Source organism: Euwallacea fornicatus, chromosome 12 (genome assembly GCF_040115645.1).
Source record: "Euwallacea fornicatus isolate EFF26 chromosome 12, ASM4011564v1, whole genome shotgun sequence".
In the NCBI taxonomy this organism is placed as follows: domain Eukaryota; kingdom Metazoa; phylum Arthropoda; class Insecta; order Coleoptera; family Curculionidae; genus Euwallacea; species Euwallacea fornicatus.
In genome coordinates, this window is record NC_089552.1 from 2,459,452 (window position 1) to 2,485,635 (window position 26,184).

Consider the following 26,184-nt stretch of genomic DNA (forward strand, 5'->3'; position numbering starts at 1 on the left):
GCTATGAAACGGCTTCAGTTCTGTGTTTATAGCTACAAAATAGTAATTTTTCCAGACATTTATAGAGCTGTTTTGTAAGATAATGCTGCTGTGGCCATTAAAGAACGAGAAATTGTTACATTATAGAGGGAGGTGACAGCACAGAGGCGAATAAAAAAGGGGGCGCCTCTTCGTTATTTACGCATCGGCCTAGACCGGCTACGTCCATGTATCGAGAACTTGCGGATTTTCATTTTTTAAAACGTGGAGAAACGGAGAAGGGACGAAGGCACGAAAAAAATTATACAAAAACCTGCCTTCGAGATATCCTAATCCAATCAACAAAACCTGAAAAATGTACCATCCATTCCCAAAAACCTTTTAAATTGTTTAGCACCTCGCTTAGATAAGCCAGAGGAGTTTCGAGAATCAATTTTCTCTGTCAGAGTTTCGGCTTAATTAATAATATTTAACAGAGACGGCGAGGCCCAAATGGATTTTGGCTGCACGCTGCGCGGGTATGTGCCTAGAGCCTCAGACACCGTTAATTGATGTTTTATTTATCGAATTTGTTTGTTTTAGAATTAAATTATTGCCCGGTTCTGTTTGTTGCCCCGGTACTATGCAGTACTTTATAGCCCGGTTATTTGATTTGTGAATAGCCCGACAAATATCCATGCATTTTAAATGAACTCACGCGGATAGAACAACAATTTAACTCCAAACACTCTATATCAAGTTAGTCGCGTCAACTGCTATCCTCATATAATATGTATATCGTTCCAGAAACTCTATCTGGAAATAGAGCCCGCGCGCAATAATTAAAGCACCTGCATTCTATTTCTGGTCCAAAATAATCCAGAAATTCCTGGTTAAATTGGCAATACGGAAACGGGCAATTTGTCTCGCAGACAGCTCTAATGACTGACAGGTAACACAAGGGCCTTAAAAGGGGCAGGTACGTGTGTATGGGACCCCTCGCAGGTACAGATATGGCCAATAACACTCGGAACGTTTACGAAGGAGGCTAATACTGCACAGCGAGACGATGGCAAATATTTAGGATAAATAATATTTTTGGTTTTAGGGGGGTTTCGTGAGATTTTTGTCTTGTTTCAAACTCATTTTCGAACACTAATTAACGAGGGGTTAGCGGATGTTTATATCTATCGCAATTTATACAAACTAAATTGCACTAAACAACCAGCCATGAATTCTTGACACCGGCCCATTGGAGGCTAATCCCTTTTGTTTTCCCATTTGAATAGCTTGTTAGGGTTGGACTTTGTTGTGGTTTATTTTTGCATGGAAGCTAATTAAAACATTCGCTCCGGGTCGTATACGTTTACGTGGCTCGAATTACGAATATAATTTCAGCGTTTGCCTTCGGAAGGCCAGAACAAGGGCTTCCGCACAATAAGATTGTCCGCCATATAAAATCGCATACTCAGAAAACTATAAATTATCCAATAAACCTCCTTCATAGCCGCGTGGCCGAGCGATTAACTCGGTTTCTTCTAAGTTAATTAATTATGCTTTTTAGCCGCCTAATTGAGCAGCAACTACAATGAGGCTGTGGTACTTCGCACCACGCACTGAAGTCAGATTTATTGGGGTTTTGCATTCTATTTTCTATGAATGTTAATTGCTCTTAATTACCGGTCGTTAATTCTTGTTCGTTGCGACGCGAGGGGCGTGCTTAGAGGAATATTAACAACAACTGCTGATTTCTTGTTATGGCCAGATGGGCGGAGTGTACTTTGACTCTTACGGTGCCTATTTAAAACGGAAAAGATTGGCGAGAGGCAAGGAGGGGGATAGTTTGGCGGTACAGTTGGAAGTCCACTGCAGGGCTCAGATTATAACGTTAAAACTGTTCAACCAGGATCGTAAGGGAATAACCTGTCGAAGTTCCGTCTAAAAGTGCGTCGGCCTCTTTAAAGAGAGAAAGATATTCGCAGAAAAGAGGTTCATAAACATTACTTGAGCACCGTCACTCCAGGAATATTTCTTTGCGAGTGACGGAAACTTCTCCATCGGGGATGATGGGTTTCATTATAAGCCCGTCCAGTAATATGCCATTCTAGTGGGCCTTGATTGATCTAGTGGCTATAAATGCTAAATTCTTAAGAGGACGATAATTTTACAAGGAAAATACCGCACATCCAAGATAAAAATGCATCGTACAGAAATTTCTTTACCCCGGGGTTCGTATAAAGCCATGTCAAAACATATTTGATGCGAATTTAGAAAAACCGGCTGCTTTGCATGAATATGTACCCCATTCGATTATTTTGGCATATTGAGGCTCTTAAAGATCTTAAGATGAAATTAACGCACAGCAAAAGGCCTAGCCGATGAAGTTGTAGGCAGCCTAACAGTTTCTTTCTTTCCCTTGATTCATTCCAAGCTGCACACGCACGTGCGTATATCTTCGGACGTGCGCAGGATGATATGCACGTATACATACTTTGTACGCGAACATTTCTGATGACGCCAATAAGTAGAAACGCATGACGCGGGATTATCCTCTTTCCATTTTCACTGAAACGCTCGATTTCTTTTGTTATGAAAGTTTTCCTACAGTGCTTTGGGGGCCGATAGTTAAAAAAGCACAGAATCTGCCTTGAAGATAATTTCCACGAAAACCATGAAATTAGGCAATTGGAAGCGCTTGGGAGCACTAGATCAACGTATCGACAGCTTTAACTGGAAGATAATTTGTATGGAAACCACGAAATTGACTAATACTCTGATTTTGGGTCAACATTTCCATAGATATTATCCTGTTGTCCAAGCAACCAGAACTTTGATTTAGTACCCGTTAGGCTTTAATGTTTTAAATATCGTTAAAGAATTTTTTTTAATGGAGTGAAAGGTGTTTCATTCTATGATGTCACCATGCAAGATGGTGAATCTTCCTGGTGTTGAACGAAAGAAACTCATGTCCGCAAATGCTATGTTGTGCTTCAAGGTGTTAACCTTTGAAGAATTTTTCCGGTTTTCCTTTATTGCTTTTGGATTCTCGCCATCTACTGGGCATTGGTAATTTCAGGTTTCCTTTCATCCCCTGAACACTCCATAGATAAATTATACATATACTTGCAGCAATATCAGATTGGTTTCTGACGGATAAGCTACCACGGATTGCGGCAATCAATGGACAATTCCTCATTTCAACCTAGATGTCTTCGACCTCGATGTCACTATCAAAAGCTTCAAGTGAATTGCATGTTGTCTGTAATAACAGTTGTATGTCTCCTACTTAAAAACAGAGTTAAATAGCAGTTATAAAGCAATCTCTCGAAAGACACGCAGATTGTATACTGCCGCACGAAAGTTCATCCATCTTACTCTCCATTGCAATCTAATGAACGTTTCAATTTCGCCATATATTAAGTATGATTATGCAAATCCCGTCGTTTCTTATTTTTCAAATAAAACGACATTATTCTATTCAGATAACACAGAAATAACTCTGCCATGCCGATGTCTGCACGCTCATAAATATTAATAGCCTTGAGTGTTTTAACACAACGTGTATTTTCTGCATAATTATAAATTAACCACAATGCAATTACTGGATTTACATAAGTAATTATTAGTGTTTGGTCGGTGGGTATCACCTTGATGTAGTCGGTAAAATGGCGAGCTTATCAATCCTCGATAGAGGGCCATTGGACTCTAATCTATTCGCAGTTTAAACGAAATTTCTAAAGCCGATCATATCTTCAGATTCTTAAAATAATCTGTTTATCATGACAGTGCTGAAATTGAAACGATTCTACACAATTGCTAGGTAATTTAACCTCATATATCATGTATTAACCAAGGATGGAAATTATATAAAGAACTATCTGCGCAATGGAGAATACTTTGCAGAAGAACATTCAGGACGTCGGAAGGCACCTCGACTCTAACATTATGCAAACATCTTGCTCCTGTAAATAGTAATTTTGTCATTAATTTTTTTGGAGAACCGCCGCACATATAGAAAATTGCGGTTGTTACCTCGGTACCCATCGAGGCTTAAGAAAATATACTGAGCACCTACGAATCATCTAATGAAGGGTAAAGGGAAACTTAGAAAGCGACTTCAGGTGTCACTGCACAAACAAACCGAACAATGAACAAACGAAAAATTATTCTAGGAGAGGAATGTTATTAACATTCTCCTTCAGTTTGGGTGTGTGATGATCGCATTCGAGTGAAAATGTTTTCATAAGGCCTTAATTACTGATGGTCTAGATTGGCTATTCATAACGTCCAGCCATAATGCCCCCGGCCAAACTACCTGCATGTTATGGTGTAGTCGGTGCAAAACATGGGTTAAAAAGCGAAAGTTTCGATCAAATTGACTAGATAACGCACGATATAGTTGAAACCTCTTTTAATAAGAATGTTTATGGAAAGTTCAGAAGATGCGTTATACCGTAGAATGTAGATCTCGTCTACACTGAGAAACTCGCAAATTTACAGAATATATTTACTGCTGGATTAACGAGAACAGCTTTTGCCTCAGCTATCAGTACTGAGTTTTGTGTTGAGCAGAAATGTGTAATATTTCTTATAGGGAATAAGTAAATAATTACAAGATTCGTGAATCTTCACATCTTCAGTCAGTTTAGCAGTCGGACTCGCGCTCAATGGCTCAGGACTTGCTTTTTTAAAGAGGACAGGCCATAGGTATATTATTTGGTGATTAAATCCTAAAATTAGTTGCTAATATTTTGAGTAGATCTTTATTGAATTTCTTATAGAGATCAGATTAGCAATCTCACGATTTATAAAATTTTATATTTTAAGCCCATTTTGAAGTCTAGCTCGTGTTCGAGGACTTGGATTCCAAACTTTCAAAGTTGCACACCCAATATATTATTTTTTGATTCAATTCTGCAATTAATTAGGAATATTTTGAGAGGAAATATGTAATATTTTTTTATACAGGGTAGGTGAATAAACTCACGACTAACGATACCCTAAATAATGCGTTAGCTTTGAAGTCCAATGATGTGTCCATTGTACTATCAAACAGTAATCTTTAAGTCAATTTTTTCCATTCCAGTAAAGTTAGTTTAGCACAAAATACCTTACTGTATTAACAAAAAATCCTGCCTGTGTCCCATTCAACCATCAAATTGGTGCTAGTTCAACTAGATTTCTATTTACATCTCTGCTTCTCAGTGTAGTCCTCATGGCCAAAAGACGAAGTGATTCCGATTATAAGATTTATTTTTATATTTCCATCTCTCTTCTTTACCACATACATTGTCTGTACCAAATCTTAATTACATCCAGGGCCGATTTGACCACAACGGGAACTGAAGAATGGATAACAACTGAGACTGGCCATTGAGGGAAAAACAGCACTGCCTTAATAACAGGTTGCCGGATAACAACATCAGAAACGCGAGTAGATACATCAATTATTGGATTTTTTGTAGCTCTTTCTTCGCTAATCTTAATGGCATTAGGTGCAAATTACCGCTTTGACACACCCTGTATAATGAGTCTAATCATTTGATGTCGAGAATAAAGTGACAGACATACAAATCTGTATTTGCCTAGCTCTTCCACTGAACGCTAAATCAATAAAGTCTGTGCGCAGATTTGTGAGGAAGCCCATTCAAATCGGAGACATATCTTCAGACTTGATAGAATCACAGCAAGCAACAACTCTTCTGCATGGTATAGGGTGTCTACTATTCTCAGGTCATTGAGCTGAAATGTAATGCTTCAGGAGCATCAAAATCGGGCTACTCTGTATAATATTCATCTACATTTAATAGCTATATAATCATGACGGATAATTTCGTTCACACTGTCACAAATTGGCTCATACAGCTGTACCCTTTCAGCGGCATTGATGTTTATTGCAACTTTGTGTATCTTCAGTCCCGAATCACTCAGTCGGACGGCAATTATTAACTCATTTTGGCAAGGGGCAATCAGTCAGGTGCGTCATTTCGAATCCATTAATTTGATCTCACCAATCGTGGTTCTTAAGGCTTTCTATCAGCCTGTCTTGTCATATATTTATGGGTTGTTGGTGCTCTTGGGCGATGCATCTCGAAATGCCATCTCGCGCCGATGATTTGCTTAAAATGCCACTGGATCGACGTTCTCATTTTATTGTCTTTATCTACAGTCCGATGGCTTCTGGTTACGGTACCACTCTACAGGTACTGTTTAAACTTAATTTCCTTTTCAGCCTAAAAAACTAGATTGATGACTCTTGTGGGTTTGTTCAATGTACTAAAGCCTCTAAACACTTCGTTGGTGTTTATTATTCCCAGCTTTTTGAGCTTCAGTTCATTAACTGCCAAAGCAATTTGATCAAGTACTTTCCAACTGTCCCCGGTAGCATAAACTTTTTGTTGGGTCTGACCGTGTCTTTGTCATCGCAATATCGAGCTAGAAGTCGGCTACAAATTGCTGCAATTTTTTAACAGAGATAATGCAAATTTTGTCATTTATCTCAATTTAACTGGTACTGCCAAGGATATTTTACTCAGTCGTCTTAATTAATTTATTTTTGCAAGATGATTATGCTCGGGCTTAAGAGCTTTATTAAGCCCCAACAAAACTAGAACTCTCTTAAGCCTGCTCGTATGATAATTTAAGGCCTTCGAGAGAGAGAGGGCCACAATTGTCCCATAAAATATCCGAACAAACGATATTTGCCGATATTAGAAACTGGCTGCAACTGTTGCCAATTCCTTCTTATTGTTAGTTCTTTATTGACTTTCCGGACGCAGGGGTGTATACTAACTAGCTCAGAAAAAAAAACTAACTTTATAGAACTTTAATATACCAGGTGTTAACTGGCAAGTAGCACCTTTCTTCTGACCCTTCCCCTAATCGATGGCGAAACTTAGTTATTAGAAGGGAACACGCGTGCCTCTGCCTTCGGATGGAACCGTAACGATCCGCAAAATTACCCTCAAATACGGCCCTGCCCTGGGCAGGATCTTTTGTTGTGGCAGATGTGCGATACAAAGGACTGTTGATGCCATTTAGGTCGCTGGAATAGTGCAAGTCGACTAATTGTTCAGATCTGTCTGCTTTTATATTTGTATATTTTATTGTTGTAGCCAGGTTCAGTAGAAGATTTGCGCAGGAAATGTACCCCTGCAATGAACAAAATAATATGTATGGTGTTCCACAAACGTTGGTACAATTGAATATAGCGTCCTTCTACACGGTGTAACAGGCATTTTTTCAATTCGCACAGTATTAGATTTGCAGATTTCTCATCAAAGTTTTGCGCACTTTGAACAGGCTTTGGTGACGATACACGATTATATTTACACCATCTTGTATATTATCCTACAACTCGTCTCTGCTGTTAGTTATGGATTTTTATGATAACGACTTCAAAAAAACATGGAAAAAAATTCAAACGGGTTCAAGTCGGGACTTCCTGGGGGCCACAGAGCTTCACCATCGCGACCAATAGGTCCATTATGCCATCGTTTCGTTGACACCTTGTGTATCGGATGCAGTGAAGACAATGAGCAATTTTCAAAAGTGCAAAAAAATTGTTGGTAAATGAAAGACTTATTTTATATTAGAAGAATTTCAGTGTTTGTTGTCCAAAGACAATTTTGCTGTGCCTTTACTTCCGAAATATTTAGATTAAAGACCATTATTGCCACGAAACACCATAAAAACAGCTAAATATAGAGCACATTAGCATATTAGGAAGCATTGACGAGGCCTACTTAATTATTAACAAAGATACTCATCTACCCACTTAGCAATATACTCCACCTCTTAGAGCACAACAAGATTTCAACAAGGTTTATTAATACCATACTGTAAATATCTTTGATACATTCAACCTACAGATCGTTAAAAGTAACACACATAGGACAAAAGTACAGTTGTTATCTTTTCTTTTTAAATAACTTGGTGCCGTTAGAGAGCACTCTCTTTGGGATATTCAATGACGAATCTGCTGATTGAATTTTTCTCATGTGGGAGTCATCATTGTTTATCATGTCGTTACACAGAGTAAAATACGAAGTCCTGTCGTACACAAATCGCAAATACTCACAGGCGTAATCAAAACGGAGATGTGACTAAAAGGGAATCAAATAAGCGTAACGGGCGAAAGCGAGCAGACATAGGTCGCCCTAAAGGGCAAACATAAAGGTGGGAAAATGAGTTTTGTCCGTCTTTACAGCTGTGACGGTGGTGAAACCGGGACAATTCTTCCCCGTAATTAGTTTGAAATCGGGGGTTGAGCAGTAAACTCCACCGTCATAAAGTCCATCTGGTTAGGACGTGACGCTTTAAATAACATCTCGGCTGAATCGAATGAGAACTAAAACCCTTCACGGGTGTTAAAGTCAGCGAAACTGGTGCAGTTGCATCGTATTTAAACCAACAACTATGGCGAAATATAATTAATTTTCTCATTCAGTAATTGCACCAACACTGTTACAGGTAGTTAACTTGGGCGGAACACTCTATTGCGGTAATTTGCACCGGAGTTGCTCTTGAAACTTTGCCTCCCCGAACAGTTTAACCAAGTGCAAACAAAGTTGTTGATGCCAATAAAATTACATAATATAGATTTCGGCTGAATTGCCTTGAGGAGCTTACTTCGAATTGCAACTTCGAAGCTGGATCCGATGCGAGTTGTGATCCGGTACAAAATCGCTTCAACGGAAACTTTGGATATTATACTCAAACCATTCTGTTCAGTAATTTTATAATCGCCTCGAGTATCGCAAATATTATAAGAACAGCAGATATTCTATGCATCTAGGGCAATTTGAGTGAATATCCAATATTGACATGAATATGAGGAAATTACATATGTTACATATCAAGAGCGTAAAGTAAGTCTTTCAAATCTGCAGCGAGCTTGCTGTCCGATGGCAAGGAGTCCCCGCAGCAAATCACTGAGGGACTAAAAAAATTTTTAGTCTCAAGGTATGTACGCTATTTTTTGCACTTCGATTGATTTTTATTATTTTCATATAAACTAAAGTTGAGTGCTAACAGCTATCTACACATCGATATTGGTATCAATGCACGGTACCATGGAACGACAGGTAATAACGATTATCGAGAAATGTCAATAATAAATCTCACGTGAATGCTAAAAAAATAAACTAAAAAAGAACTGAATTTAACCTGAAGTCATGAATTATACCATTTAGGGAGACTGCTGGTGAGGTCGTTGCAGCGATTGTACCAAAAAAAATTAAAAGTGATATATGAGAGATTTGAAACCGCTACCCTCTTGCCCTTAATGATTATCGGCTATAGCTACCGTGGAAGCGAAAAGTGATATTCATAATGTGAAGAAGTCAGAGTTCCACGGCACCCTGCTGCACCGACCTGTTAGCTCTATCTCGGGACGGACCAGAAATTCCCTGTCTAGTTAATATGAGAAAATTGTCTTTCTATGATCCCAGAGCTGGTATTCCCCAATGTGTAAATTGTGTATTTACACTGGACGGCAAACAGCCGAAAGCAATTCTACAAAAACGATTTGGTTTAGCGGTAAAAGGCCGCATAATGTCAGTTTGCATAGCGACAAACTGCCTAATGCCGACTCTGCATGAAACTACCCCTCGTTCGTTAGTTTGTTGATGTTACCTAGTTTCGTTTCAATAACAATTGTGGAAACACTACGTATAACTGATCGGAATCTCTTAATCCACCTGTTATGATATAGCTTTCGACTCACCAATTTCTCATGAACCAAACGTACTGAAGAAGTATAGAAGAATTGTAGGTGAAGTTGCCATTTAGAGTCAAGAAAAGGTCAAATTCCGCTCACGGAACCCGGGACTCTTGGCTAATATGGTTTGCCTTAATACAGTTATGTTCCCACGTATATCCTGGTCGATGAACTGAAATTCTCAAATTCGACTCTGCCTCGAAAAGGGCCTGGAACTGAACCTTTGGTCAGGTAGGGAAAGGTCGTGGCATATTAACCGATCTAAAAATAGTATGTATTCATAATTTTCTAATACTGTATCCTATAGTAAATTAATTTACATTTGTCCCAAATTAGTGGTTATAGTACGCCTTATCTTGCCGGTATTATCAGATTCTTTCTAAACATAGCTCTTTAGATTACAATTTTTATTGTGAATCGAGGCGCAGAACGCAGTTTTCAGAAGACCCAGCATTTTATGTTAAGGAAGATTCTATCAATATGGTCATGTTTCCACGTACCCTAACCACCAATTCGTAGCTTCAACCATCTCTCTCGTGAGTGATGACATTCACTCTCTAGCTCGCGGATAGGACAAACCGCTGAGTTTTCATATATCTATAGTTCTTTTACCTGGATACCTTTAGGCAAACTACCTCACTATTTTTTAATAATGTACAGATATTTGGTAAAGGCTGGAGCTGTTGAAAAATTATGTTTTTTTTTCAATGGAGGTGACGTTTGTACAACTTCATCAACTTTTTACTGGTACCTGGATTTGCAAAAAAGGAAAGGAAATTTTTCAACTCTATCGACTTTCATGCGCTATTTTCATCCTACATTAGTCGTATGATCTCAGGAATACGCCCTCGGACGCGCAACTCAACTTTCTGACTTTTACTCTCTTGAGAGAGCCTTGGCATTTCCTCCTTTATTCAAGTGTTGTATTCCCACGTACCTTCGTCGCGTTAGCTTTGCAACCCGGACTATTCGAAAATGAAACTTATTAATAAACCACTAATCCCGTTTAATTAAAATTGATATTTGGCTGAAATTCCCTATTTAATATACGTGCAAGTTGGTAAAGAAGACATGTGGGTGGAATCCTCGCTCGATGCGCCAAAATAGAGCGATTGTCACCTGCTCAACCTGACATCTAGAGAATAAGTCATGTTCCCACGTGGCCTCTTAAAACATGGCCTTTTCACACCAACGAGGCAGGGAATTTCCGATCTACGTGCTTCCTTCCTCACTCAAGAAATTATTTTTTTTTTTATGAGAGAGTTAATTCTCACGTGCCTCCCCAAAATTTCCTTACAGACGCCTGTCTGAACATTGAATCAATTGATAATTTATTTGCCTCAATGTAATAATTGCCGAATTCCCTGGCACAAGACCAATAATGGTTATAATACACCTAACCTTCCCAATCTGATACAGCTTCGATTCAAAAATTTTTCGTGAACCAAACTTGCCCAAGAAGTGGAGAAGAAATGTGGGTGGAGCCGCCGTTCAGACCTTCCGGAGAAGCCCGAAAGGTGCCGGAGCGACCCGACATCCTTCTGCCCGAGCTTGCCTGATGACATCTTCGGTCGGGTCCCACAGGCAGTCGCGGTGGATGCAGAACGTTCGTCGATTCGGTGTGTGTATGTTGGATTTTCTCTGGGCATTCTCGCGCAGTTCCCCGTGCAATAACAACGGTAAATGTTTATGAAAAAACATTCAAATCCCGTGGATTTTCAGTTGGTTCCACGAGACTTTTCTGGGGAAATCGTCTCATTTCAATCGCCTAGAACAGACGCGACCCTCGTACCAAACGAACACTGACCTCGAAGAACCATGTCTTCAAGATTATAGTTTTTGTGTACCTTTACGATACATTGTTTCGTGTGTGGACCTACCTGGACCCGGTGGACTGAGCGCAACTGGCTGGTCCTCTAGGGCGGATAATTGGATTATTTCTTGTGGAGTGTCGAGTTTACTTTGATATTCTTGTGAGATAGTGATTTTATTTTGTTGGATACATGCCCATTTGGCGTCCCATGTTGGATACCGCTTTTTCAACCATCAAGTTCATGAGTAAGTGTCTATATAGTGTTTGGTGGTCGCATTGGACGCTTTGGTCATAATGCTATTGCTTAGCCATGCCTGCGAGATTCTGCTCAATTCTCTGGTAATGGGAGTAATTGCCCCAAATATCTTCATGAAGATAATACCTGGCTCCTACACCACGCTCGTTTATCTTTTATTTATCTATTTCCTACTCGTTTTCTATTTAATTATTTTCACTATTAGTAAAGATTTATGTGGCTTAAATGCATATATGCAAAGTCAGAACCTATCCATTCCCCCTGCTGTTGAGAAGGCTATTAGAGGCTATCAGGGAGTGCACCAAACAACGGCTTCATTGATTCGCATTAAAATTTCCAGTTTCGGCACTATTCAGTGTTTTTTTTTTTGAGTAATTACATTGAGCCTCCTATCCAGCCGAGGCAAAGTGAGGATTTATTGATCCCTGGTCAACTATGAAATTCATAAGAACTGAATGCGTATTGTCCCTCAGGGAGATTAAAAACGATTTTGTATGAGTCAAGGATTAGCAACGTATGAGAATCAGCTTGAATTAATCGACATGGGGACTTTATCAAATATTTGAATGCATATAAAAATCGTTAATTATTGATGGATGAAATCGGATTTGGGATTCGACACGATAAGTAGCGCAATAAAGGCAACTGGGTATATTATATGATGAACCATCCCAATTCCTAGAAGGCTTTAGTTTATTGTGCTTTGAGGCAAGATTTAATCAGAGATCAAGACTTACAACGCAATTTAAAATTCGAAACAATCCTGAAAACATGAAGTGGCAGTCTCACCATTCAGACAAACCATACAATGGAGGAAAGGAAACACCCTGCATTGAAGCCTAAGTATCCAGTACTGCATAACTGAAGCCCTGAGGGAAACAAATCTCCCCATCACAGCGCTTTCACCTGACGAAAAAATCCACAAAAAGGTGTGCATTATTGCATTCGATGATGAAACTAAAACGGAATTTTCCAGAAGTGATCCGTAAAATTGCAGCCTTTACGTAACAGATGAAAAAACTCCTTGCAACTTTCACAGTTATAACTCTTTCCGAGTTTCCGAAATACGATAAGTTATTTCCTCCCCGGTTTGTTTGCTTTTCTTTGGATCTTTAATGTCTGAAGATCTCCAAACGGAATATAATAATTAATGACCTTTGATAACCTTCCTGGCATAGGTTAAGATTAATAATTACTCTCGACGAACTTGCGTTAATTAAGAAAAGATGTAAAATGACCTAAGTAATTGCCCACAAGAATGAGCGAGGACTAAACAACTTGTGTTCCAAATGGGTAGATGCAAATGCGTGGATAAAGCACATTTTAGTATAATACTAAAAATAGTATAATAGATGTGAATACTTGAATGACTCATTTATTGAAATGTGCGTGCCAATCTATTATCTACAAAACATTCAAAGCATTTTTGCATTATGGAAATTATCTGAAAATCCTACCTTCCATTACCCTGTTCAAAGGGCGTCGATAGCTGAATTTATGTCTCTGTTAATACAATTAGTCAATATGCGTTACGAAAGTGATGCATAATAGTATTATGTTAAACTAATAAAGGCTGAGAATTATTAAATTTCTGAAGAATTTCTCTCACTTGCGGGAGAGCTCGCCATGTTATGCATATTTCTTCGCCGGCTTTTGAGCCATTTCCAGCAATTATTTTTCTCAGGAGTTTTACTGCAAATGAATTTTTAAAATGTTCTACTGCTTGAAGACACCACAGCACAGTTATATTTTTAAGGAGCGCTATGATAATTTTTGCAAATTGCCCTTTTTGCTAATCTGGACTTCCTAAATTAGTCAAGCTAATGGCATTTTAAATGCGGAGTCGCATCAAGCGGTGATGTAAAAGATTTTGTGAACAGAAATAATAAAGAACACTAGATGAAAACCGGCACTCCATTGAATTTTCCAATATGGAATCAGGAGGTGTTGTGTGAAGATCTGGGGGGAAACTGCTAATGACAATCTTCGGATAATCTAGAAGAAATGGCCAAAGACACGTGGGCAATCGTATGTCGCGAAAAAAGCCCATGGTAATATGATGGCATGAAACACTGTCTGAAATTGATAAAGAAATTCCCCTTTGAGGATCTATTTAATGACGTTAATGCCAGAAGAATGAGTTGAGCTTGATGTTTCGTCGAGGAAAGTTATCAGTCTTGGCTTCGATTTTGACACTCCTTTCATCCTCTTTCTATATCCAGAAAGCTATACGTGTTCAGTGGCGTCTAGAGGATTTAACATTTCTCGGTACACAATCGCGACATGGCCCATATTTTTGCAAACAATTTGATAAGACCAGGAAAACCTACCTGAACTTTCAATGTAACCGAGAACGGAACAATTCAATCTTTCACTCCACGTAACAAGCATTCGGGATTAGAATGAGATTTTTAGAATTAATTTTTCTCAGGGACGTACGCAGTGAAACTACCTTAAATTTCAAATATAGCGAGGCAACTTGCTGCTACTAAATAGCCACTTTTACATTGTGTTCCCATCAGAAATAAAAAGAATTTATATGCCTCTTGGAGTCAGATTTAGCCTCAGATTCTGGCACCTGCTGGTGAATAGCAGAGTCATTCAGACCCATGATCCCAACTTCAGTCCCTATGGCCATTGTATTTTCTATCAGATTAAAGAGCATTGCCCTTGATCTTGTGATCTCGAGGTTGGCAAGTTCTCCAGGGACCGAGGCAAAATTCCCGAGCTCTTTAACCTGCGATAGCACCAACTGGTCCAAATGTTGATATCAAGCTTCTTTCCTGTTCGATGACTGAGCGTAGAATTTAGCAATATCGATGAGCAGGTGCATAATTTAGGTGGAGCGTCTCTCTTAGTTTTCTGCCATGAACACATTGGTGTGGACTTGAAGAAGGGGGAGAGATGCTGGGAGTAATTAGCGATGATGAGAGACTCATACGAACAGCGCCTAACAAAACTCAAACATGCACTGATTAATAACTGCCGCATTTTCACCAAAAGGCTTCATCCGTGAGAAGGTATTTTTACTATTTTTTATTGTGCTAAACTGTGGTTTATGGTTTTGCAACACCCAAGGCTAAGCTGTTTTGTTCTGGTATCGTTGGTCTCGATTGGCTCACAGTGGATTCCCGATTTACATAAAAAATTCAAAATCTCAGGTTTGCTTAAGGTAAAATTCCTGATTGCCCAAAAAACAATATGTGAGTAACTTACCGCAGAAACAACAAAACACCCATACAATTTGCATGTTTATTAAGTTATGCTGGTTTAGTGGGCAATATTTTAGCACCGTCGCAACTCGCTCGACTGCTGCTAGTTAGCAGGTACTTTCCACAAGTAATTTGTTTGTACCCGTACCAGAGGTTCTAGATAAGTATGGAGTCATGGAGGCTCGCGTTAGTCTCAATAGAGAATCAGAATATCATTAGTTAGAAATCGAATTGCGTTCGTTGTTCCCAGAACACACAGCGACGTCTGGTGACCCCGAAGAGTAAATTCAAGCCTCTTCTTTCGTTCATCTTCTTTATATCGAAGCACGTTGCTTCTGAAAACTGGTTCTTCGTTCGTCTTTCATGGTCGGTCGCTACGGTCCCGATTCTCAACATTTGGTTCCGTGCGACAAGCTCACTTCAGATGGTCGGGTTTTGAACGAGGAATGTCTTTTTTACCCCAAAGCAACATGAAACCATCTTAAAGAACAATGTTATTAGCGTTCAGAAAGTGTTCGTTCCGGGACGTCGCGAGACACTGCCGTGCAATATTGATTTCATTTGGATAAAGATCTTGATTAATTGAGGCCTCGCTAGAACGTGTCAGTTCAATTTAAGTCTTGCAATTTAACTTCTGCGCGACTATTACCTTAACGATTCCAATGCTTGATGGCCTCCAGGTCGTTCTTAGAATTTAAATTGCCTAATCCAGTGGGGCCGTGCACTTCCTGCTACAATGAAGTTTTGTGGAATGGCACATGTACCATCTCCAAGTGGAAAGCAAATATATAATATTTATAAGTAAATAATAGCGGATGAATTCTTTATGAAAACCTTGTCAATCTCTTCCCGTATCTAAAAAAAGTTCGTTTATTTTCATGTCGAAACTTTCAATGAAATTGTTGACAATAACACATTATATTAAAATGATGAGTCTGCACACACTCGGTGTGTATCCTGTACAAATATCTGCGCAGCTTTTAATGGTGTTTGCGTTTCTTCTTAGGGTTGGGGCCGATTTTTATTTGGACCCCGTTTTTCTGGCGGATCTCAAGTGCTTGTTTATTTGTTCTCGGTGAGCCATGATATTTACCATGTCCATAAACCCTGTCAAGATAAAACTAAGGAAAAATCACGGTATGTCTCAAAGTCGGCCTCAAATGGGGCCGCAGGCCTCGCCCAATGAATTATGCTAACTATTGTTTATCTCCTGTTTAACGATGATAAAAAGGTGGATTATCCAGTTGTAAACACGATTTTGTACTCTATTATACGGGGTTGGTTAAATGTTGACTGAAAGAGACTTTCCATCAATGTAAGGGATTAGCGCCTAGCCAAGTTTCCATTGCCAATATTGGCTAATCTCGATGTTAGCGAAGATCTACATGAGCCAACGCTAATAGCTGAGTCAGCTGTGGGTTGTGCACCTCGACAAGATTGTCATACGCGAAAAGCCACAAACCTCACCTTGCCGAGCGCCTTTCTAATGAATTTATAAACAAACAATGTTCGCGTCGTCTCATTTTGTCATTAGTTGGAAATCAATCATGACGCTTAATAGTTCCACACCCCTCGTTCTTATAACCTATCCCTGAATTAATTGATTCAGCCCCTTGATGAATGACTCCGTCATATTAAAGGTAGCTGTCCTTAACTGCCTATTTGGGTCAAAAGCTTACCAATAGGGGCGATTGTGTTTACGCACGTCCCAATATAAACATCGCCCGTCACAGTTTGTGAGTGGATTATCAAGAGTTACTGTGGGGGTGGGTTTCCTTTCCCTTGGGTACGACGTAGGTTCAGATCCGAGCAAGAGAAAAATTGAAATTCTGGCAATTTTCAAGAAAAAGGTATATTGCCCCACGTCTTGTTGGTGTTCTTCTGGGTAGGAATTCATGGAGTTAAGCAGTCTCGGATTTTTGGAAATATCTACTTGAAAAGATAAACTTCAGGTACTTTCAAGGGCAAGAATAATGGGCTGCTAAAGGATAAAGCTAGTTATACTCCTCAGATTTTTTGCCAGGTTAATTAGGTAAGACATACGTTAATGGGTCTTACTTGACTGTATGAGAGAAAGTTGCACGATAGTGTGAGGATGTTGGTAATTAAGATCTGCTGGAGCTTTAAAGCGCATAAAAAAATTTCTAACTCATATCGAAAGTTGAGTGCTTCCGGACATCAGAAATATGTTTAAATTCGAGAAACATTTAAATACTTGGATCTTTAAGCTATTATACCAAGCTGCTGGAAGTCGCATATTTTGCGCGCGAACACTGCTACAGGGTCGGCAAAAGCAGCATCTTTTCGATTTTTTTTATATCGCACCTGGTTCAATCGGATTATAATTTTATCTAAAACATCGCCTTTTTCCAATATCTCAATCTGATAATTACTCCGAACAACACTTCTATTCTCGCTCACATAATTAGTGCATGCAGTTGATCCATGGCAACCCGTCTATCACTAAGAAAGGAGTTGGAAGCAAGCCAGATATACAGAGAAAAACAAAAACTAAACATTAGTCAAACCATTTCTAATGTTAACGCGGAGCGCTCTGCAAATTCCAAAATTCAGACTTTCGAAACTCTTTGACGAATGGAGATATGAGGGGAAGCAGAAAAAGGTCCCGAGACATGACTACCAACTTCGCCATTCTGATTCCCAATTTCCAATCGTTCCATGTCCGCATCGATAATATCACTTATTCAATTGCGATTTAACGTATTGCAAATGGCTTGACCAATGTCTAGTTTAGGCTTGTGTCCGCGTACCTATTTTGCTTCCTATTCGTTTCTTACTCAAGGCGAAGTTGTCAAGGATCGACTGATGCCCTGATTATTTATGAGAGCGAGAGTGGAGATGTTGTGTAGGGCGTCGATATATCGAAATTTTCAAAAAAGGCTATTTTTTCGATAAACTGATATTTTTTTGTACGAGTACATGGTTAGGGAACTTTCCTTGGGAGGCGTTGCGCATGGTAGAAATTTTACCAAAAAGGAAAAGTCTTTTGGCAGACTCTGTAGCAAGTTTCTTAGGTAACGCATATAATGTTAAATTCCCTGATATAGTAGACCAAGAATGCATTTATCTTAATGTGTTTACCGCATTCAAATATTCTTCTTATTTTATGCGGCACTTAACTTCAAGTATCGGCTAAAAATCTTCATTGTGCGTTTTGAGAAGTCCACGAGTTAATAATAGATGATGACGATTAAAATCCGATTTTAATCGCCAATGGTAACATCTACAAAGGCGATGACGATTAAAATCTGTAATAGATGAAACCACATTTCCTGGGGTTGTATGTACTTTCAAGGCCTTAATATCTCAGTTTAGGTGCGAATTTCCATCTGCGGTCTGTTCGCAGAGGAAAAGTGTGTAGTCTCGTTGAACATCTAAATCTGCAGGTACTTTCCGGTGGAACGTTTATTTGAAATACAAGATCGAGTGCCTATTTATTTTAAGTACTTTCTTAGCTTAACGCACCACACGAATAGTTAGTCGACATAAGAATTTGACATTCTCAAGCTAAGAAAAGAATTACTTGATGCAAATTGAAGCTGTATTTCGATGCCATGTTTACTTAACCGAAATGTAGGCGAAACTACTGCGAAGAAAATTGCATTCTGAGTTAAAGAAAATATATTATACTGCGGTTATATGATCCTAAGAGTCTTCAGGGACGTACATTAACTTTAGTTGAAACATTTAGCTACCACTGTGTATTCTTTCAATTTTTCCATTATTTATGCGAAAGCCCGCCCAGACTTTTCCCAGGTGCCCACCAGTGTTCCACTTCTGGTCGGTGTCTACATCACAGACTTACCAAGTGTACCTTTTACCTTGGCACGCCATAAATGAACGAAAAAAGACATAATAACTCATTAATTAGTAAAACATAAAATTAATACATCACTATATTATCTGGGCTTATAATAAATTCCGAAAAATTATGAAACAAACCTGACACGGGTCATATTTCATTGCGAACGAACACGCGGCCGTTTCCAAGAACCGTCGTAAAGAAAGTCAACATCAATTAGTCAATAGTAAGCAATTAATGCGCTGTTTTAATTGCTGGCGGTTAATAATTTTATGACAGCCCGTGCGAACTGCAGGAATTCCTAAAAAAACTAGTGAATAAATAAATGGGCATTATTAAGGACACTTGTTACCGCAACCAGATAAAGTAACCGACAGGATACGGTATAGTAAGGAGGTAAAAGTAAATATATTATACCTCTTTATTCAATGGGCTCTCGGCTTACTGCTATAAATATTTATTATTTACATGGTCCGTTCCCACTGACCCATATTTCATTGGCAGTGTCCTTTTAATTAGTTAATGATCGATATTTTCAGCTCCTAAGTACTATTGATTGCTTTTATGTTAGTATAGTATTATGGCCACTTTATGGCTCAAAGGCATTTTAATTAATGTGAAAGCTGATTCAGTCAGGAATTGAGAAATGTTCCATGTTACAGCGACATGCGAGGTGCGATGTGTAAATGGAAGAGAGCAATGACTTTATTGTGCATATAGAAAAATGGAGGTGATATTCATTGAGAATTACATAGCATGAATACTGTGCACGTAACGAGAGTAGGACGTTTGCACCATTTTTTCTGAGGGATTCCTCAAAGACGATGGAAATTCATGACAAAAGGAGATTTTCGCCTTGGAAACGACATGGAGTTCTCTTTCAAATGATACGTCGCAGTGAATAATCAAGCATGGGGGCCGCCTCTTTTCCCCAATACGAATAAATCTGGAACTCTGGATCTCATGTCTATTTCATAGACACGATATTTGAAGTGTTCCTTCATTGGAAATAGCCTGCATCGAATGAGCCCACGCAAAGTAAAATCGGGCACAGGAAAATAAACAGCTAAAACCGTAAACAATTCGTGTAGTAAACCTCAAATTTCAGGAAGTCCAGGGGGAAAATGCATTGCCATGTAGCAACATATCTCTGACCTCACGATATAGTAGGATATTGTGTATCTAGAAGGAAAAGTAACACATTCTCGGCCGACGATGTAAATTGATAGCCTCGGCTGCGCCTCGGCTAGTAATCATCGAAGGCCTAGGTGTGATTTTCCTCCGAGATTTAGGTATTATTTGTCCTTCAGCTCAAGAGTAATTTCGAATGCCTAAACTTTAAGTTTAACGTAAACTGGAACAGTTGTACAGGAATATTTTCCCGCCTGTTATTGGCCCAACATGGACTGAATGGACCTACCCGGAACAATAATTTTTGCCCGACGAGAAAATTGTTACTTCCACGGGGATTACAGCAAAATAATTTTAATTTTAATTTCAGATACCTACGCTAAAAGTCGTGATAACAGATGGTTTTCATCTCGACTTCCATCGTAGACAATTTTCTATTAAATTGAGACCGCGCTGAGGAAAACCAATCAGCTGAAGAGTGGTTTTCCCTACGGAAACAACTATCTCGCACCAAGACATTAGTCAAATGAAGTTTTTCCACAATGCATGAAAGTTACTGATTCTGGAAGGTTTTTTTGCATTAAATTATTTTCGGAATTTTCGATCGAGTGCGCCTCTGTGAAGGAGATTAGTCCGGGCGAAAATGGAGTTTTTGCTTGGGAGCATATCAGGGACTTACAGAAACCAGGGTGAAGACATTGATCGGAATAAAGAATGCTCCAAAATTTCATATAGGTTTTCATGCAATTTCGATCGAATGGGAGCGCGAGAGATGAGTTGGAGGAAAAGTATTACGTAAGAGGAAAGTGCTTTCTTTGTCGTGCAATCCAGACAGTAAGCATAGATCTGAACTTAAATTCGTTGGAATGTCGCATTATGTCATTGCTAAATCGGATGTACGTTTCGGAAGATATGTCGAAAAATGATTTCCAATACCTTTGATCGTTCAAAGATTATTCAATTTATTAAATTTGGGATCGAATTACTTTCATTAAATTTTATTAAATCGGGAGGAATTTAATACCATAATTACATAACCGGGCAATTATCAGCCTAATTAATTTAAACAGGATTTATTCTGAAGGACTCTGTAATCTCGGTTGAAATTATATTCAATCAATAACAAATTCCATAATGCGTCACATAAGATCACTTTAAATTCAATACGGCATCGAATCTTTACACAATTTTAAATCGGTGATTTTTTAAATCACCTTTCTAATTCTTTGAAATCTAAGTAAGTCTCATAATCTTATAGTGGTACCAAATCAAATTTAGTGTTAAATTATTTTAAATTTACTGCAAATCGACGTATATCATTTTACACCGATCTATACTCAGTTTTAATGGAATCTTATCTAATCCCCGCGCGTGATATAAGTCCTTAATACACCGATTTATTAAATCGCCTGCTCATCCCGTTTATTAAATGTTATTAAATTACATAAAGTAGGACGACTTTGAAGGAATCGTGATATGTCGGAAGAACCACTCTGTGCAACTAAACAAGGTACCTATCGCCTAGACTAAGCTCAGTTCAAATCGCATTAAATCATTCACCAGTTGTTAAATAAAAATGTAAATAAAATGATAGTATTTATTGACTGTTTTGTATTATTAACTATCGATTGGCTTTAAGGATTGTGGACGGAAATCCATTATGCTGTCGCTTAACAATAAGTTTTTTTACATGATGTTATCACTTCGTTAGCTTCTTGAAAACGCATAAAGCATTATGTAAAACTTACTGATTTTTAATGAAATATTTCATTAGTACCCCAAAAACCTATATTAACATTAATTTTAAATTAGATTATTCAGTTTTAATGAACATATTATTGGTCTATAGTTAAACACAGGCTTGTCGAGATTATTGTCTTGTTTACTTTTAAGTCTAGATAAGAGTACTGAATTGAGCATGCAATATAATAGTATCTAATTTAAGATACCAATCTTCGCCTTTCACTTGGAAAGAAGCCCATTTCCATCATTGACTCTTGTCAATACTGCAGAGACGTGCAATGTGTGTTTTCACCCGCGTTCCTCTTAGCTTATAATTCCACTACACTTAAAGGAAAGCAAAGAAGCATTGTAATCAGAGTCTTGCAGTATTTCTCAAAAAATCTCCTAATGGATACAGATTCCTCTCCCAGTAACCGTATTCAATATCCCAGTAACAGTATTCAATTGTATTCAACTAAGAGGGCCGAAAGAACTCCTTGTTTCCTGTGGGCGTTACATACCCACATGATGTTTGCCATCTTATTAATCACTATTTGAATAGCAAATATTGAGCAAATCGATTCGATGGCGGGAACGTGGTTCAATTAGTTTTTAACAGAATCTCTAGATGACTTTGAAATAACCCTAATATTGAGTTATCAGGTTAATTGATATTAGTTCTAAAGGTTATACGGGAATACTGTTAGGATGGGATTGACGATAGTTACATCGACGAACCTAATAGATTAATATTAATTGCAAAACTTCAGTACATCTATTATGGCTTTTGCCATTTGATATTTGATTTATTGTGACACATTCTGTTGGGACAATTAATCTCACAGTCGGACAGACGCGATGCGAAATTTCGCACTTGCGCGGTGTAAAATTTTCCGGCGGGACGGCCATTTATTCTTGGTTTTCCATGAGCGTTTAGTACTGGCTTCTCTCCCTTCCGTATTTGGTTCCCTAATGTAGTTGTTCATACCGAACGATTGAGGAAGTGCACACTTCCCATTTAAACTCAGATCTGATTATTAAGCAGTTTGATTTTTGGAAGTCGTAAGACGAAAAAATGGTTGTAGATTGCCCAATTTGGCAATAGTGCTCTTGAAAAAGAGGCCCTTCGATCAAAGCGAGGTCAGGACAATATTTCTTGGTATAATTCAGACCGGTTTCGGTTGAGTCTGCACTACACGAAAGCCTCTTTCTATATTTAACTGAGTTTTTAAGGAAGGTTGCCTGCCTTCTTTGCTTCGCAGGATGCTACATCTCGCTAGACGGACACGCAACATATCGATTTTACCACATACCGTCAGCGAATTCCAATTACTAATATGTTTTAAATGATATGTGAATGCGAGTGTGAATGTGTGTAAGTGCGCAATGTAATTATTGGTATCCTGCAAACGTGTCTGGTGTGCAAAAATGCAAATGCACGGTACGACTGATAAAATGCGGTTGTAAAATGGGACCACTTGCGTATAGCCGGTAGTAAAACGCATATTAAATAGACTATAGGACAATCAGTCTTTACGATCTTCAAAAAATGGGATAATTGTAATTGGCACACATGCAACACAACGTATAAATCGTTGCGTAAAAAGTTCAACGCGACTGCACTGCCGCCGCCTGGTGACGTGAATTTATAGGTTATTGTTTGCTCGCTTTTTGTTATTTTTGCCATCGTCGATTTTTCATTTTCCATTTCCATTAGACGGAGTTGTTAAATTTCGATTGTGGCGGTTTTTATTACCTTTTTATACAATCGAGCTGGAAAAACATTGTGACGTCCATTAAGCGCCGGCAAATGGCAACTAATCGAACGGGTCAACCACCGGGCTCAAAAAGGAATTCTTTCAATGTCGAGTCACTGAGTGTTCCAAACTATTTTTAAATTCAATTCAACTAAAAATTCTAGAAATTCAAATGGGTAATTCGGGTCCGATGGTTCAAGCAAGACTTTTGTTATGCTCAACTTCGGTTTTACATCGGGACTAAGGGACCGAGCAATGGCGCAGGCCATCCAAGCATATCCTCATCTGTTGCGTTGTCCACAATTGGATCCTACAGTGCGAACGAAAGACATTTTTTTTCGATAAAAATGAAAACTTTATTAGACGATGCATTGCTTATTTCGTTCACTAATATTTCTTCATATTTGGGGCCATTTCATGGGGTCGCACTCATGAAAATTCTTGGGCAAAAAACTGACCCAACTACGTTTCTACTTCTCCAAGATTTTCCTATCGAGGGCATTTTTGCAGCGGTAGAAACAGACGATGATCCGACGGTGTTAGGGTCTGTGGAATGGGGTGGATGTGGCAAAACATTCCATTTAAACTGTAGCAATTCCTGGCGGGTGAGCAAACTCGTATGCGGTTTAGTATTATGTTGATGAAACGCAACACCTTTGCCCATCCAGGACGCTTTTTCTTTATTTTATTACTCAATTTATCCAGTTGATGTCACCTTTATCCAATCCCACCGAACGGATAATGTGACTCTGCATTGGTGAGTATCCGGTTTTGGCGCGTTTTGGGCTCAAATAGCCGTTTTCAAGGTAAAACTAATTGCTCATTCCTGTTCCTACCAAAAAACTGGTGTAAATTTCCAAGTGCGTTTTGTTTTTAACTTTTTAGGAGAAGTAAATTTAATTTTTTGTTTTAGTGCAGGTAGAGGATATGAAGGCAAACACTTTTTGTCTGGCAAAATATGTCCGCAAATGAACGATTATGGCTAAAAGAAATACAAGATTACAACAACGTGTACTGTAATCTAGTGTTTTATGTAAATGCAGATAAATCAATATAAAATGGAGAGAAAACATATGATAAATATCTTATGCAAAATTTTCAAAACTTCTGCCATTTTCCTCGATGTATATTCACCCAAACCGTTCATGAAATATTTAAAAAATATAAAATAATAAATTAGACGCTCTGTATCTTGGAAACGAAGCGGTCTAGGTCCTAACTTTATACGATCCAAATATTTGTTTTTACGAGTACGACATCCCCTGAAAGTTCGTCGGTATGTTTGTCACATCCTGTATAGGATTACGCTGCGATTACCCTGACGATAAAAGAGGTTCTCATCAGGTCATTTAACTGTAGTCATCAGATTTATTCATCTCATTTGACGATAGAACCATGAAGTGGGTTCGAACAACCACTTGGCGCGAAGAACTTCCAAAATTCCCTATAATCGGGTTACTCGTCGTATATGGGTTTTGATTGCAGTCATGCGATGTGGTCCTCAAACGCAGAAAACTATTTATCTATGTCGAATGAAAAATATTTTAAAGTAGGCCTCAAGACCATTTGGATCATTTGGGCATGAGTCAGCATGTAGTGTCGAACAAAAGTGTCACTAATTGCGCCCCCGAAATCGCTCCTATCCAACTTCGTGTCGACCACTGAAAAAGTTAACAACGTTGTCTGCATTTTCTCTATTTTGTTTTCACAATATCGGATGTCAGTCAGGGGGTATTGCACTACGTATTTCAGGAAAAGGCAAAACAAGCAGAAGTACGTGAAAAAACCTACGTTATAACCTGAATTTTGCTGCCGAATCGTCAATTATTGACCAATATCAGCGAATTCTAGTGTTTTATGTCGGAATTGAGTGACGACAATTACTAGGAAAAATATAGGACTTCAAAGCAGTGTTGTAACTGAATTTTGCTGACATAACTGGATTAATCGAATTAGTTAAATGAGTAATCGTTTATCGAAAAAGTGCATTTTTTTGGACCAGGGGCGCGCGTTAGCAGCAAAATATATTCACGCTCGCCTAAACACGGAATGAAATTTCCGCAAAAGCGACGAAATTGAGTTATTGTGCGCTCTTTTTTCGCAGGCGATTAAATTAAACATGGGAAACTAGCAGATGCGATTCGAAACTGAATTATTCAAAACAAATAGATTAAAACGCAACAACGAACCGAAAGCGAACAGCCACCGTGCCTCTCCTGACAAAACACCAGAAACCCGATTAGAAGCCCAGACATTGCGGATTTTGTCAAAATTGCAAATCCGGATAAATAAATTAGGTTAGAGTCGGTTATTCTAGACCAAGATAAGGACAATTGTTTGTTTAACTGGTGTTTGTAATTCTCCTCTAAGCGAAGCTTATCCTTTCGTTGTTAATGCCCATATTCCCGGCCAGCGATTAAGCGCTGTTTAAAAATTCACGTGTCATCTCCATTTTTCAATATTTTTTTTAGGAATCCGAATTCTGCGCGATTTAACGCTCGACATTTATCGACTGTGAAATCCGTACCTGGTAACCCGAGCTAATCGGGACACAACCACGCGAAACCCGGAGCATTTTATCAACTTTCTCGACCTAGGGGCGCCCAAAAACTCGCCCATGCTTCTGGTAGATAAGGACAAATTCGGTCCTTACTGCTTTTCGACATCATCGCCATTCCTAAGACACAAACACAACAATAAAACAACCAAAATGTAAATGCTAAGTTCTATGCAAATCAAATCCACACAGCCCAAGCGACTACAGGATAATAAGTCAATTAGTCACTACTAC

At 38.7% G+C, this 26,184-nt stretch overlaps 1 protein-coding gene across 8 annotated transcripts in view; it reads left to right on the forward strand.

The window, feature by feature from the left end:
- Nucleotides 1-11,236: 11,236 nt before the first annotated feature.
- Nucleotides 11,237-26,184, forward strand: part of Eph (Eph receptor tyrosine kinase) — a 148,569-nt gene continuing 133,621 nt past the window's right edge. For 3 of the 8 annotated variants that reach the window (XM_066288019.1, XM_066288017.1, XM_066288020.1), the window contains exon 1: nt 11,237-11,737. The gene's annotated coding sequence lies outside the window, so the exon portion shown is untranslated. The remainder of the gene's footprint in view (nt 11,738-26,184) is intronic. The other 5 variants (XM_066288022.1, XM_066288023.1, XM_066288024.1 and 2 more) reach the window with 2 other exon arrangements.